We start from the raw sequence: 15,865 nt of genomic DNA on the forward strand, positions 1-15,865 counted from the left end.
CTAGAGGTGGTGATCTTTTTTGTTGAAGTTTAGTTTTCTCTTGGTAAAAGAAAATCTAGCTGTCCTCCTTCTCTTCCATCAGATAATGCTTGGATCCTCCAATCACCAGCAGGATATGCACCCTCAATTTAATTGCTTTGTGTATAGATACATGTTATTCCCTAACTGCTTTATTTCTGTCCAAGACTTTCCTTCATCACTTCTATGCTAATCTCCCCTCTCAATATCTCTTCGTAGCATTTTGTTTTCTAATTAGTTTCCTTTCTGTATAATACATCAATATCAATCTCTTCCTTTCCCTTTCAGGATTTTATGTTCCTCAGTGACCTGTCCCCTGAGGGCTGCTCATCATGAATCATAAGCTCAGCATTTGAACAGTTTTCATATTAGAGGTGCAAAAACTTTTGCTCGGACAGACTCACCAAGCAAGTTTAATACAGAATCTGCATTTTGCATGGAGAAGCACAGGAGACTCATTCGATGAGCCACTACAGAAGCTGCAGAGGTAACATCAGAGCAAAAGAAAGCAAAGAGGCCAGAAAAGAAATTAAAAGGCGTTTGCCAGAAAGATTAAGATGTCAAATAGCTCCATTAGTTCTTAAGAACTATTTGCAATCCTGGGCTGATCCTTCCACTAGATCAGGCTGCCCAGGGCCCTACCCACCCTGGCCCTGAGTATCTCCATTAATGAAGTATTCACAACATCTGTTTGCATCTCTAAATGAAAAATATCCTCCTAATATCTAATCAACATCTCCTCTGTTTTAGTTTAAAGCCATTCCCCCTTGTCCTATCACTATCAGATCGTTTAAAAAGTTTGCTCTCCTCAGTGTAAGCTCCATTTAAGTACTAGAAGAACTGTATTCAGGTGTTCCCTCAAACCCACACATGCCTTCAAACCATAAAATCCTTAATCTACATGTAGATATTTTTCTTTTTTAGAAACTTAATTTTGAAGTATTTTCTAAAAATTGGAACAAACTCAAGAAAAAGAAAAGGTTTTATACTTTTCACTTCTGCCAGGTACCTCTCACTTCTTGAGAGGTAAATGGTTTCAAATAATCTGCACCATAAGGACTTTTGAACCAGAACATCTACAGCTTTTTTTGTGGATTTTCCTGAAAGAAAGAGATCCATATATGATGCTGTTCCTTCCTTCTGTACTTTTTTTGAAATGCTCTACAGCTGCACAATTTCCACTCGTGATGTCTAAAGCAGTTTCTTTCAGTTAAGTTGTGATATAGTTCACTGAAAGATCAACACAAGAAGACTTTCCAAGGGTCTGAGTTTTGTTTTCTTCCAACATAACTTAGAGCCATAAATCAAGGCTATTAGTACTATACTATTTTACAGGACATTATAAGGATGACTGCATTAAAAATCATTGTGCACTCCACAACTACAGCGGCAGAAACATAATATGTTCTAAATAAAGGTTCAGTGCTGTGGATTCTGCCAGAGGAGCACAAGTTTATGAGGATAAGGTGTAGCTGCACTTTGGAAATCCAAGAACTGTGTCATAAACTGCCTTAAGACACTGTAAAAGCATATGCATTTATAAAAAGAATGATGAGTCCCCAAAATTTTATCAGCTACCGTGTCCTCATTTATATTAGCAACTAATATATGTGGCAGCCTATATTTAACAGACAAGTTTAAGGTGAAAAACAGGTTGTGCAGCTGTTGATGTATTCTTTTTGGCACTGTTTCCTGATACAGACACCTGAGGTGAAAAATGAGATGCAGTTTCAAAGGCATGAATAAATTCTCACTGTGAATTATTCCATTTAGTTGCAGAGAGGAAATAGCCAGGCAAAGAGGGTGTTTGTTAAAACTCCTTGTAATTGGTTTTCGTGCAACAGATACATATATTTTTATAAATTTTTTATTATAAGATCTAGTTCTGCAATTGTTCGATTTTTTTTCACATTTAATTAAGCAATTCCCCAATTAAACTTTGATTGGATTGCTTCAGATAAAATTTAAAAAAAAAAAAAAAAAAAAGTTGAACTTCCAAATGTAATTTATTTGAGATTTTTCTTGCCTCTTTTCCCAGAGTTAAGAACACTGTTTAGAGGAATTATTCATCTGGTCTTCTGGTTATAAATCTTTTAAACTAATACAGTCAAGAAAATAAGTCCTTCCTTTTTCAACTAGAAAAGACTCACACTCATTCTTCCCTGACAAAACCAAGGGAAAACCAAATATTTAAAGTATGAAGAATATATTTGTGCAAATAACAGAACAGAAACTAACTTATTGTAGAGAGGCTTTAGGAAGTAAGAGAGTTTTCTTCATTGGCAATTCTGACATTTGCAGTTTTTGGCTAATAGCTGTTCAGTTATTGTTGCAGTTATTTTAACGCTACCTCAGAGAGAAACTGCAAGAATCAATACTGTGAGCCTCTAAGTACCCAGAATTGCAATGAGCAGGATTGTAATACATTCAGCAGTGGAGGATGCTCAGCTTGTTGAAAATTCAGGGACATTAGTACTTTAGCCTCTGGCTTTATACATGGAGAGAGGAATAGCAGAAGTGCTTATTAGGTTTAAAAAATCAAACTAAGCAAAGAGCAGTCCTTGACTGAGAGACTGAGAACATAGGAGAGCACGAAAAATAAATATGATGCAATTAAAACAAACAAACAAATAAAAACATCAGAAATAAAAATACTTGACCAAAGGACGTGAGAAGCATTGAGTTGTGTTAGCTGATCTCAGGAGTGTGCTGGCAGAGTGCCACACGACCCAAACCCCACTTTTCTCTGAAGTACATCAGTTTTATTCACTGTCAAGGCATGAGGCACTGTCTCCTCAAGCCTGTACTGTATTAATCCACTTTGCTCTTCTTTATGGTCTGTATTAGTTTAATTTTTTGTGTATTTGAAGTCAGAAGCTGCTATTAGAGCCCAGTGGAGAGTAAAGCTGGCTCTGTGCATAGTGTAGCTGCCCAGCAACTGAAGGCTCACAGTCTCTGTGTGTAAGGAAGAGCAGGTGCCAAGGTCCGTCTAAGGATGGATGGATCCATGGAACTAAATCATATTCTTATAACAAGGTAGTTTCAGGGACAAAGCTACAAGGAACCAGGGTACTTCACAAGCCAGGAGAGAGCAAGGGTTAAGATTGTCATGGAACAAGACAACTAAATGTGCTTCACACTAAATTCCCAGAAAGATAGCAAAAAGGATACATAGCTCAGTCTTGTTTCATGACCGAGGTTTTTAGAAGCCAGTGGAATGCACAGAAAAAGTGAGGGGATACAAGTCTTTTTAGCAAACAAGTAAGTGGTTGACAAACCAATCCCTTCATGTGTCAAATACAATAATGGAACTTTCTTCTCTGGAAGAAATTTCTATCACCTTGCTCCAGAGATACAAAATCAAAACTGTTATGGAATTTACTAAAGGAAATACACTTCAATTCCCTGGAGCAGTGCAAAAGTTACGCCTACACACTCTACAAGCTAAAGGAAAGAATATAACATAAAATTTCTTTTATGAAAACAAGTATAAATGAGCATGTTCAGAGACTAGGTATATTTTGTTTTAGTCTTTGTAAGGATATTCCCAAGAAACAAAGTAGTGATTTTAATAAACCAATGCAGAAGCAAACATTTGAATACTTAAGAATGGGTTTGAATATGATACTTAAACAAAATATAGAGACAAAAAGAAAACACTATATTTAAATTACAAAAATATTACTGTATGACTATGCAAGGGAAGATTTTGTATGATCCACAGGTTCATAACTGTTTCTTCCCATGCACAAAACTTTGCATGCCAAGCATCTCTAATTTCGATGACTGACATTTTTTATGCTGTTCTAAATTGAAATGCATATTGTTCTATTTACTTCAGAAAATCACATGTTTTTTGAATGCTTATCTATATTACTTATTATTGAAAATAACCCCCTAGGCAGTTTAATTTTGAAAGGAATTAAGGCTGGAATAACTCATTGATAATATTAACTGATACATTCATTAAGAAAATTGAGAAATTTCTTCCCCTAGCATGTTAAAATATGTTGCCTCTTTAAATCAAGAATTTGAAACATTTTCAGATGTTTCAAAGCTGTCTTCACTGATACATCTTCTCATGCAGTTCACAGAATTAAATCTACATTGGATTCTGAACTTGGATTAGGTTTGATCAGTTCTCATGATGGTTTTATGCGCTGCTCCTTCAGAGCAGCAGAGGGATAGAGGGGAGGACATCCCTCTATTTCCAACCCATGCTTTCACTGTAAGTTACTGTTTGCTCTGCAGCTGTAGCTGCAGCAAGAAGTGGTAGTGCTTCATTCCTTTGAATAAATACCTTTGCATTCATCACAAGTACGAGCTCTGACAAAGAGCACCTGAAGATTTTTAAGGAGCAAAAAAAAGTTAGGAATGTGTTTTATGGGGAAAAAATAAGAAAATAAGTACTAATGTCCCTGAATTTTCAACAAGCTGAGCATCCTCCACTGCTGAATGTATTACAATCCTGCTCATTGCAATTCTGGGTACTTAGGGGCACACAGTATCGGTTCTTGCAGTTTTTCACTCTGAAATAGTGTTAAAATAACTGCAACTGAACAGCTATTAGCCAAAAACTGCAAATGTCAGAATTGCCAATGAAGAAAACTCTCTTACTTCCTAAAGCCTCTCTACAATAAGTTAGTTTCTGTTCTGTTATTTGCACAAATATAGTATTTTCTCCCATTTATGCACAGTGGATCATTGTAGGCAAATCTAAATTGTAGGATTTTGCTTTGTCAGTACCTCCTGGTTTTAAGATTGCACCCTTTGCTTTACCTCCTCTTTGCTAAGAAGACAGCGTGGCTTATGACATGATTACTAGAAGAAATCCAACAACATTTTCAGCAAATAATACCCATGCATAAGAGGTGTTAATATAAGGCCCATATAAGGTCTTCAATGAAGAGTTTAGGAACATCACATCTTGCAAATATTGACGTTAGTTATATGAAGACGTGGGAATCTGACAACTAAGAAAGTACAGCAAGGTCAATATATATTGATAAATAATCAGCTCCAATATTATATGGGTGTCCTTTCTGGAAAAAGTAAGCTGTTGCCCTGTGCTGCCAAGGTCTGTCAGGTAGCTCTGTAAGATTAATGATATTAGCAACTGAATCAGGATGGCAGTAGGTTGTTTGAATTGTCTTGTTTGCTTCCTTTCATTCCAGGCTATATTTTTCACTGCTGTTTTCTTAGTTTTGAGCCTTCCTAGTCAAACTGTACAAACTGCTGTACTCTTGCTATGCCCTTATTTGTATCCTTGCCTCACTTCAGGATTTTAGAAAGCAGCTCTGCTGAAGGCTCAGAAGATTAAAAATGCTTTCATTCCATAATCCCAATGTCAGATATCTGAAGTCAGCTTGTGTTCACTGCTGTGGCAATCAGTTTTCTGGAATTTCATCCCCTTGACTCTTTCCTCACTATTCAATAAATAAATTTGATTGAAATTGATTGACAGAGTATGATTACTGTCAGGTCAGTATCAACATATGTCTGCTTGGGCATCTTCCTCAAAAGTCTGTCCTTCAATCTGAATTTCTGCTTGACAAAGACCTTCCACAAGAATATTTGCTGTGACATTCAACAATGAAAAGAAAGCACCATTTACAATTGAAATCTATGAATATAAAATGAAAGGTCATCTGTCAAATTTGAACCGAATATTGGTAGAAGATTCTGTGGTCTGTTTTGGTGTTATAAAACAAGCAAGGTACATAACAACAAGGCCTTCTAAAACACTGTGTGGCTTTCTGAGCAGCATATCCACACGAACATATCTTTTTTATTATTATTCCTTTGTAATATTGATATGAATACAATGTGATATGTTTTAATCTATTTTCTTTTGTTTTCTCTAGACAAGTTCTCCTTAATCAGCAAGTATATATACCAAACAATATTAAACAGCACAGATTTTATTTGCTCCTTTACACAGGTAGGAGAATCATAGAGTCATTGAAGTTGAAAGTAACCTCTCTAAATCATCAGGTTCAACCCCAACCCAACCCCATCCTGCTCACTAACCGTGTCCCTCAATGCCACATCTCTATGGTTCTTGAACACCTCCAGGGCCACCTCCCTGGGCAGCCTGTGCCAGTGCATTACCATTTTTCCTGAAGAGATTCTTCCAGTATCCTAGCTGATAGTAGCCTCTTTCAAAGCAAGAGGCCAACTTGCTGAAAGCATCTGGAAATTCTCTATGCTAGATATTATTTCTGTCAAAAAACAACACAGCTTATGCATGGTAAAGGATGCTAAGCAACCCTGGCACAATCTGAGATTTATTTTTCAGAAATCTTGTGTTGCCAATGACGCTGATGGGAAGCCAGCTGAAACAGTACCTTCAAAATATAAAGATGAATAAGTTAATGCTTAAATACTTTCATGAAAGAGACAGAGAGGAGAAAGGAGAAACACATCCAAGTTACACAAATTTGAGAATATTTGGCTGGTGGTAGACAAGAAGACTGGTGGTGATTTGGTTATATTTCATTTGTGGGTTGTTTTTTTTTTCATTTTTATGTGTGTTTGTTTTTATTTGTCTACATAAATATGAAATTTTGTCCAGTGAGCTTTAGGATGTTATTCCTTATGAGGGCTGAAGTACTTCTATCCTGCAAATACACCTCTTGTATTCAATTCTCTTTTATTTCTTTTCAACCTTCTCTAGCAAGAAAATTCAAAGGTTTCAGGCTACTGTAAGAATTGCTGATGTCACTGGTTTAATTTTATATTCTCTTGGCAACATTTCTATTCCCATAAAGAAATGTGGCTACATCTCTTCTGCAATTTGTCTTTTTGTTAGTGATGCATTCTCAGCCTTGTTTAGCTGTCCACCTACTGGGAAAGCATTAGTGTTTGCATTATATTTTTTCAAGGATTTTTTTCCAGTTCATCTGGACACTGACCCCAAAAGACCATGTGGTATCACATGCAGCTACTCATTTACCTTAAAGAAAAATCCATGATTGGACTGATTAGAAATTATAACAAATGCATTTTTAGTTAAGAATTTCAGCACCTGAGGTTCATTTTCATTGTTTCTATTGCAGGAGGAATTAGGAACCACTCTTTTCTAATGATAAAACTCCTCCACTCATTGTTCAGGGAAATTAGCTTGTTGCTGAACAATGCTCTGTCTTCTGATGTAACCTGTATTCTCTCCTGCTGAACACAGTTGTCAGTTGTAGTTTCAGCTTTTCTACATCTTCCACAGATTTTCCATCAACCCACCTTAATGAAATTTTTGGTCTTTCAATTCTTAGTGCTGTAAATTCAATAGAACTCTTTCCTTATTTGTGCCTTCATTCTTTATTCAATCAATATTGTCTGTGATTATTTTCCTTCTTCAAACAAAGAAGTCATATTGTTACTTTTTGAATATTTTATGCTGGAGCTTCTACTAGAGTGAGATGTAGATGTAAGTAGATCTAGTTGTATCACAATTTAGTGGTAATAAATCAGGGTTTCTGGCTCCAGAAATTACTCTCATCCTTATTAGGATTGCTGGGAGTCTTTTGATGTTGTTTCTCACACCTCCTCCTGGAGAAGCTGGCAGCTCATGGCTTGGACTGATGGGTTCACTGGGTAAAAAACTGTCTGAGCCTAGAGGGTTGTTGTGAAAGGGAGTAAATCCAGACAAGTTATTCTTGGGCTGTTCCCCTTTAAGCAGAAGCCTTTCTCTATCTGACATATTTGAATCCAGTAATATATAAGCCCTAAGACACAGTCCTATGAATCAGCCTTTGCGAGATCCCAACTTACTGTATCTTTCCCATATGATATATTCTAGCCATCCACTAGATATTTTCTTGCCTTTCAGTAACAAGCTTTCCCTCCCTTTTTTTTTTTCCCTCCAAGATATCTCATTCTACTTAATTTTTTTCATAGCAGGAAAATATCAGTAACTTTACCAAAAGTTATCATGAGAGTAAAAGTCACCATTTCTTTCTTGTACTCATACTACATAATCACACAGGCACCAATAATTTAATCAACTGTAAAAATATTAGACCATTAGGTAAAGCAAAGAATCCCCTGGAAAACTGTAGAAGCATATATCTCATTTCAGTGACCACACAGACAAACTCTGCCATTGATTTCTGATGACTGGTTTCCTTCCTTTGTTCTCCACTAGTATTTAATCACATCCACATCTACATTAGTTTCCTAAAATAATTATTCTAGCTCAGAGTCTTTGTTCATTTATACATTTACTGGCTGAAATTGGAATTTCAGGAAGTATTTAATCGATTTCTCTACCTCTAGTGGTAGGTTCAATCAGTGACAACTCAATATGGCTTTACTTCAGTGAGAAGCACAATGATCATTTTCTATTCCAAACTAAAAAAAAAAAAAAAAAAAGAAAAAAAGAAAGCATAGCTTGGTCATATATATGAAGTAGGTATTCTGAATCTACAGTAATATGGTTACTTTAACATCTGAAGCAAGATATATTTTTTTTCATATGCAGATTTATACTTCTCTATACTCTATGTGATACGAGATATGTCATTAAAAGGAAAGATACTCTGCCTTTTTCCTGAAATGGTATATTGTTATATGCTGTATATTTTTTAATGTGAATTTTCATAGTTTTTATTGCATGCTTGTAGAAGCAATAAAGTCTTCAGCTTATTTTTCTCTCCATAAATCACTCTCATCCCTTCCCTTCTCTTCCCCTCCTTTTTTTAGACAGTGATTTTTCTAGTTCCTGATCTTGAGTCCTTAAGTATGCTGATATGGAAATTCACCTCCTTTATCTTCAAAATACCTACTTAGAAAATCTCAATTTCCCCATTGGCAAATGTAACCAATAAAGGCTATCTGCATGGGCAGTTGTTACTTTTTCTTCTATTTTATTATTTTTCCCCATTTTCTATGTATTCATTCTGTACATATATGGCCCAGATGCTTTATATGCTGAACTGGATTGGATTGGATTGAATCCCCATTTTGCTGCCTGCAATTTAGAGGTTTGCTAACAGGATCTCATTTCAGCACTCTAATTAGAAATGGTCTGGAAAAATAAAGTACTCCAGGGCTAATCATGAGATAGCTTGTTCTTCTACTGATAATGTCATAATTCACCTACTCCTTTGATGCTTGTAAAATGTTAACCTGTCATGCTTGTTAATTTTACTTTTTATTTTTAATGTACTATAAAATTATATCTTCCTCAATATTTTATGCTTTTAGTTATATTTTACAGCAGCAAATAATGCTTGTAAAGCATTACAGGAAGCAGATTTCTATTTACCTGGTGGGGAAGTGCACTGCAAATGCAATAACAACCACAAAGTGTTTCAGAGAAAAAGAGTGCAAAGTTTGTGAAGCTCAGAGATGGTGTTGGTAGTGTCAGTAGCTTGTTTCGCTTTCTGCTTCTGTAATGCCAGCATAAAAGCTCATATCATAGAATGGCTTAAAGTGGATGGGATCTTAAAGATCATGTAGATCCAACCCTCCTTCTTTAACAGCATTGCCAACAACTAGATCAGGCTGCTTAGGGCCCCATCAAAAGTGGCTTATAATGTCTCTCGGGTGAGATATCTGCAATCTCTCTGGGCAGCTTGTGCCAGCATCTCACTGCTCTCTGAGTAAAAAATTTCTTCCTAACATCTAACCTAAATCTCTCCTCTTTTAGTTTAAAGCCATTCCCACTTGTCCTATCACTACTAGACTGTAAAAAGTTGCTTCCCACCTTGCTTTTAAGTTCCCTTCAAATACTGAAAAGGTGAAACAAGGTTTCCCTCGAGACTTCTCTTCTCCAAGAAAAAGAAGTCCAACTGCCTCAGCCTCTCACAAAATCACAGAATCACAGGGGTGGAAGGGACCTCAAAATATCAAGTCCAACCCCACTGCTAAAGCAGGTACCCTACAATAGGTCACACAGGTCAGCATCCAGATGGGTCTTGAATATCTCCATAGGCAGAGACACCACACCCTCTCTGGGCAGCCTGTTCCAGTGCTCAGTCACCCTTACTGTAAATAAGTTCTTTGACATGTTAGTACAGAACCTCCTATGTTAAATTTTAGGCCACTGCTCCTTGTCCTAATGTTACACACCACTGAGAATAAGCTGGCCTCATCCATTTGCCTCTCACCTCCCTTTAGATATTTACAAACATTTATCACATCCCCTCAGTCTTCTTTTCCCCAGGCTGAACAGAGCCATGTTACTCAGCTTTTCCTCATATTGGAGATGCTCCGGGCCCTTTATCACCTTGGTGGCTTTCCGCTGGACTCCATTTAGGAGATCTATCTCTTCTGAACTGGGAAGCCCAGAACTGGACGCAGTGTTCTAAATGTGGTCCCACAAGGGCAGAGTAGAGGGAGAAGATAACCTCCATTGATCTGATCTGCTGGGCATGCGCTTTGTAATGCACCCCAGGACGCCATTGGCCTTCTTGGCCACCAGGACACACTGCTGGCTCACGGCCAATGTGTTGTCCACCAGGACCCCCAGGTCCCTCTCCGCAGAGCTTTTCTCAGCATGTACTGATGCATGCGTTAATTCATCCCTAGGAGCAAGACTCTACACTTGCCCTTTTTAAACCTCATCAGGTTCCTCCCTGCCTAGCTCTCCAGTCTGTCCAAGTCTCACTGAACGGTAGCACAGCCTTCTGGTGCGCCAGCTCTCCTCACAGAAGAGGTGCTCCAGTTCTCTGATCATCTTCATGGCCCTCCTGTCATCATTACTTATTAACAAGAAATCAATGAAGATATGTATGGCTGTATTTTGTTTACCTCTTCCCAACTCTCTCAGAATGTCTAACACTCAGGAAAGCAACTGGATGTGGGAGTATAAATATATTACAAACTGAGTCCTAGACAATGCTGCTAAGACTCAGATATACAGAACAGAAACAAAGTATCCTAGCTAGGGTTATCAAGCTCATTAACAAATGTTCTTCTGAAATCAGAAAACAGCTCTGAGTAAATATATAGAGTCATAGAACAGTTTGGGTTGGAAGGACCTCAGAGATCATCTAGCTCTAATCCTCTGCTGTGGGCTGTTTGCCCACCACTAGATCAAGCTGCCCTTGACCATCTTTTAGATGAATTTTTTAAATTTTTTTAGTAGAATTTGGATTATTTACTTCCATTCATCCTTATCTGGACTTATTATCTGGCTTATTATATTGCAGAAAATCATTTAAAGCAACAACAAAGAAAAAGCATTCCATTTGAATGAAAAGGCTTCATACAACAGAAAGACTAAATATTGAATCCATTTATATATACAGGAAACTACAAAACAGATTCTAGCTCTAACCCTTTTTTTTTTTTTTTTTTAAATAAACATAATGCAAAGAGAAAGGAAAAGTTCATGCTTTTACAACGCAGTTGTATTCCTGCAGGAGCTGGCAAAACTGATGAGCTAAATCCTGCAAGTTACATGAGGACACTGAATTTACCACTGTAAGAGCTCAGCTAACTTTAGGAACAGAGCTGTTGCCGTTAGCAACGGGCCAGTCATTTATAGAGGGAATGATGTTTATCACTCAGCGTTGCTCTGAATTTTTAGTGCTCTGCCCATATTGGGGAAAAAAAAAAAAGGATGCTGCTGTGTTTATTAGCTCTGGTCTTGCACTGGTTGGGAACTAATTTACTGTCTAGTGCAAAGTGCAGCTCACATACAGCCCCACAGCTGTATTTGTTTGTGGAAGTATTTACTTTGCTAGTATTTTATTTCAGAGCCTGGGAAGATGGAGGAGGAAGTTTACTCTGATACTGCACTGTTTTGCACATACCTTTATACTTGTTTCTCCCCATACAGTTTCAGAAAGCCATTTCTCAAACCCCAGTAGTAGAAAAATTTAGATGAACAATGTTATAATTGTTTTCCTTGTTTACTTTGCCAATAAATATTCTTCCTGCTTTTTTTCCATCATGCTATGAAGCTTGCCCTAGTTCCCTCACTACAGCTCTGTTCCCTCAGTGTATGCCAAATTTCATCTTCCTCTGCCTTTACATGTGAAGGATCGTGGTTATGCCCCCATCCCTTTCCTTCTGGATGCTGACTTTCTGAATTTGCTAGAACAGTGGAAATATTATCTCACCACTTGCTGCAGTGTAGCCTCCTTCTTTATCACCAAAAGCATCTTGATTGTTAGACCTATACTGGGGGTGTTGTAATCCCTTATTATTTTCACACATAATTTTCTACAGTTCTTAACACGTTTCTGTGCAGCTTCTGTATTGATGTATAATATTTTCTCCCATTTAATACCTTCTAACTTAAATCTGTCTACTGGTATACATGTGGACAGAAACAGCTGGATGATCATGAAATGGGGTTTGAGGTGGAGATATAAACAGAATTTGGTTTGCTTACTTTAGCGAAACATTTTTTTTTCTGTAAATCTTGATTTATAAATCCTCAAACTGTAAAGAAATGTGCAAAAAAAAAAAAAAAAAAAAGTTAATTGGCAGTGTTTGTACACAAATTAATAAACTACCTATGACTGCAACCCAGTTTGAAACAAAAAGACTTCTGAACACTGAAGCTATGAAATTGAAGAAAATTCCCACAGAAGAATTATTTGATCGTAAAATGCAAATATTTTACAAGGAAGGTTCCTCTATCATTAACAAGATCATGTAAAAAGGTTATATGCGACTGGGTACAGAGATACAGGAAGTTTGTTTCAAGCAGAGCAGAAGGATTTCTCTTTAGCGCTGTAGGATACCCTCATGCTTGAGGATTAAACTGAATGTAAGGACGTGTACACTGCCCAACAGAAAAGGTGTTTGTTGACTGCTGCTGCACATGAGCCAGCACTATGCCCAGGTGGCCAACAAGACCAATGGCATTTTGGTATGTATCACCAATAGCATGGCCAGCAGGATCAGGGAAGGGATTGTCACCTTGTACCTAGCATTGGTGAGATCACACCTCAAATATCATGCTCAATTTTGGGCCTCTCACTGCAAGAACTAATTAATATTATTATGGAAGAAGTGCATAAAGGCACAACTTCTCTTTCTCCTAGATCGTTGTGGTCATTTTAAGCCAGAAAGAACGGGGCTTTTACACTGCTGAAAAATCTTTCTGCTGTCAATGGTAATGGTTCCTTACTTTTCTAGGATACCACTCATCTTACTGGAATTCTGATCTCTGGAGATTAACTTTTTAGTGATTTTGTGTTTATTCATTTCTTCTATTTTAAGGTCGAAATGAAGAATCAACAAGGGAAAAGATTTGTGAGTGTTTCTCTCTTCTACTTAACCTTTTCAACCATAGAGATTATCCACCTTCTCCTCTGATTTTGACTGACAGTCTGAAAATGATGATTTTAAAGCATTAATGCAACATCAAGCACACTTAAGGTCAAGTATTTAACTTATATTTCATAGAAATCTTTGTAAACAGTCTTTTTTCCCATCAGCTTGCCTTGAGAGAAACTCTGATATGTCTATATTCAGAACGTTTTTCATAGAGAAGCTAAACAATTCCTATGAGTGTGCTCTGTATGTGTAAAAGTGAAGTGTCCTGAATGTGTTAACCACATAATTTACCTCTCAGAAAGAAACTCACATTATAGAAAAGTATATTCATATCGATTAACATTATATCATTGAGGCTTATAATTTGGATCAAAAATAATAAAAAATAAATTATTTTCATTAAAAAAAAGAAAAAGTCTTTTTTTTTTTTTTTTTTTTTTCTTTCAGGCTTATCAGCATGGTACAGCTGGGAAACACGAAAAATTCTGACATAGATGGGCTCCACAGCAAATAATGCACGTTTATGGATAGTGGTGATCTGCCTTTTCAAGATCAAAACAAATAAAATAGCTCTAATGATTTAAAGCATGTATCACTGTACACTGAATATTTAATACATAGAATATAAGTGATCTATAGTGAATAGCTTGTTTTCTCTGCTACCATGGAAGTTCATGCCTTGTTTAAAGAGTACACATTGTCTGAAAGATCTTGGGGGAAAGGGAGATAAAAAGTGAGGTCTCATATTTATCAGCTATAGCTATGTTAGTAACCAAAGCAGGTCATGGACCTTTATACATGTTCCCTGGCCTTAGCAGAAAGAGGCTTAGTATTCACATAGCCAAAGATTCTTTCCCTGTAGAACAGCTTGCTTCAGCTACAAGGATTGCTTGAGAGCAGGTCTGTGCCACCTGCCAGGGTATCATCATGTGCAGTCTGGGAGATTGAGACATCTAAATGCAGATATTTTAACCTTCAGATAGAATCTAGCCCAAGATGATCCTCCTGTGCATGATAAAACCAACACAAGAAAAAAACAATCAGAATGTCTAGTTTTAACTTGAGATTTTCCAATACGTTTCTTCTGTTACCTCCAAAAATATTTACATGAAGGGAGCTGGGAAAATTTTCAATGAGATCTGACAAAATTTATGTGTCCATAACATACACATGCATCACCTCTAGGCACCAACTACAGCAGGTGTTACACACAGAAAGTGTAAGACTTCTTGTACACATAGTACCTATGCTCACATGTTTCTGTCTATGCTGTCCCATTGATCTACTGACCCTCAGAGTCTGAATTAGTGCCCTGTAAATGCAGTAGTCTTTTCTGAAATACATTTTGAACTGTTCTTTTTCTATACACAGATGAATTGTCTGCCATAAGAGAGGGTATGACCCAGTCCATTTCTACTCATGCGAATGGCACCATTAATGACAGTGATAATTCCTAACACATAGGAATTGATATAGTTTCCCCTCTCAAGAAAGAAAAGTTTCTTTCCGTATTCTCTTTGGATCCCACAGACTGTGGGGTGGAAGATGAATGTGCTGTGATTACACAGGAAAAGATGTCAAGGTTGTACATGGTCTGTGTTTATTTATATTTAAGGTTTTGACTGACGAAAAAAAAAAACCTGAGGTCAGATTGTGAAACTTACTAATATCCATATCTCAGACTGCAAACTATCACGGATTGACAACTAGCAGTGACAGAATAGGAATTACTAGATTTCTATTTTGACACTTCCACTAGATTCCACACATTTTATACCAGAATGTGTTTTGATATAAAGATACATATTAAGAAAGATAAAGGGGTGCAGATTCTTATAAATGTGACCTTGTATGAAGAACATAAATATCTAGTGAGGAGAGCAGTAATTGAAAAACATTTTGTACTAAGAAGGAAAGACTGGATTTTCTTTAATCTGTTTTAACGCTCCATGAAACAAGCCTTTCATTGGATTAGCAAAGCCTTGTCCACACAGTATTAATTATGAAGTGTTCCAGCATAAGATGGTAATTTTTTTTTTTTTTTTTTTGCAAAGAATGATCAAAATAATCAATTTAGTAAAACATGGCTTTAAAAAATTGAAGAGAGTAAATGTCATGAATAAGATTTTTTTCCCCACTACAAAAATTTAAATACATGTGTTTTTATTGCTAGCCTACTTAGCAAATAGAGACAGCATAAGAGATAAGGTTTGCAATTTTAAAAGATGCAGAGAGTCAATTAAGACTGCCTGTAAGTATAATTGTTTGATTTGTTTTTACAAGGACCATTTCTATTGCCATTTCTCTTGAATTCCAGGTGTAGTCTCACCCTGAGCATTCAACTTACATTCTTTTCTGTGTTTTCATTTTCTTAATCTGTAATTGAAGTTTTTTCCTTACAAAAGCATACTATGCATATACGGAAAACCCACCCTGCAGAAGTGGAGATATTTCTATACTGGCAGAATTTCTTACTACTAATGAGTTTGAAAGTTACTCTATTATGATGCAAAGTGGAAAACCTCAGACTTCCAAGAGGTGGAAATTTACATAGAAATGAGTTTAAGACCTTTATTTTGCAACAATCAGCTTTATCAGTAAGGGCTACCTT

Source organism: Tympanuchus pallidicinctus, unplaced genomic scaffold (genome assembly GCF_026119805.1).
Source record: "Tympanuchus pallidicinctus isolate F22 unplaced genomic scaffold, pur_lepc_1.0 scaffold2, whole genome shotgun sequence".
In the NCBI taxonomy this organism is placed as follows: Eukaryota; Metazoa; Chordata; class Aves; order Galliformes; family Phasianidae; genus Tympanuchus; species Tympanuchus pallidicinctus.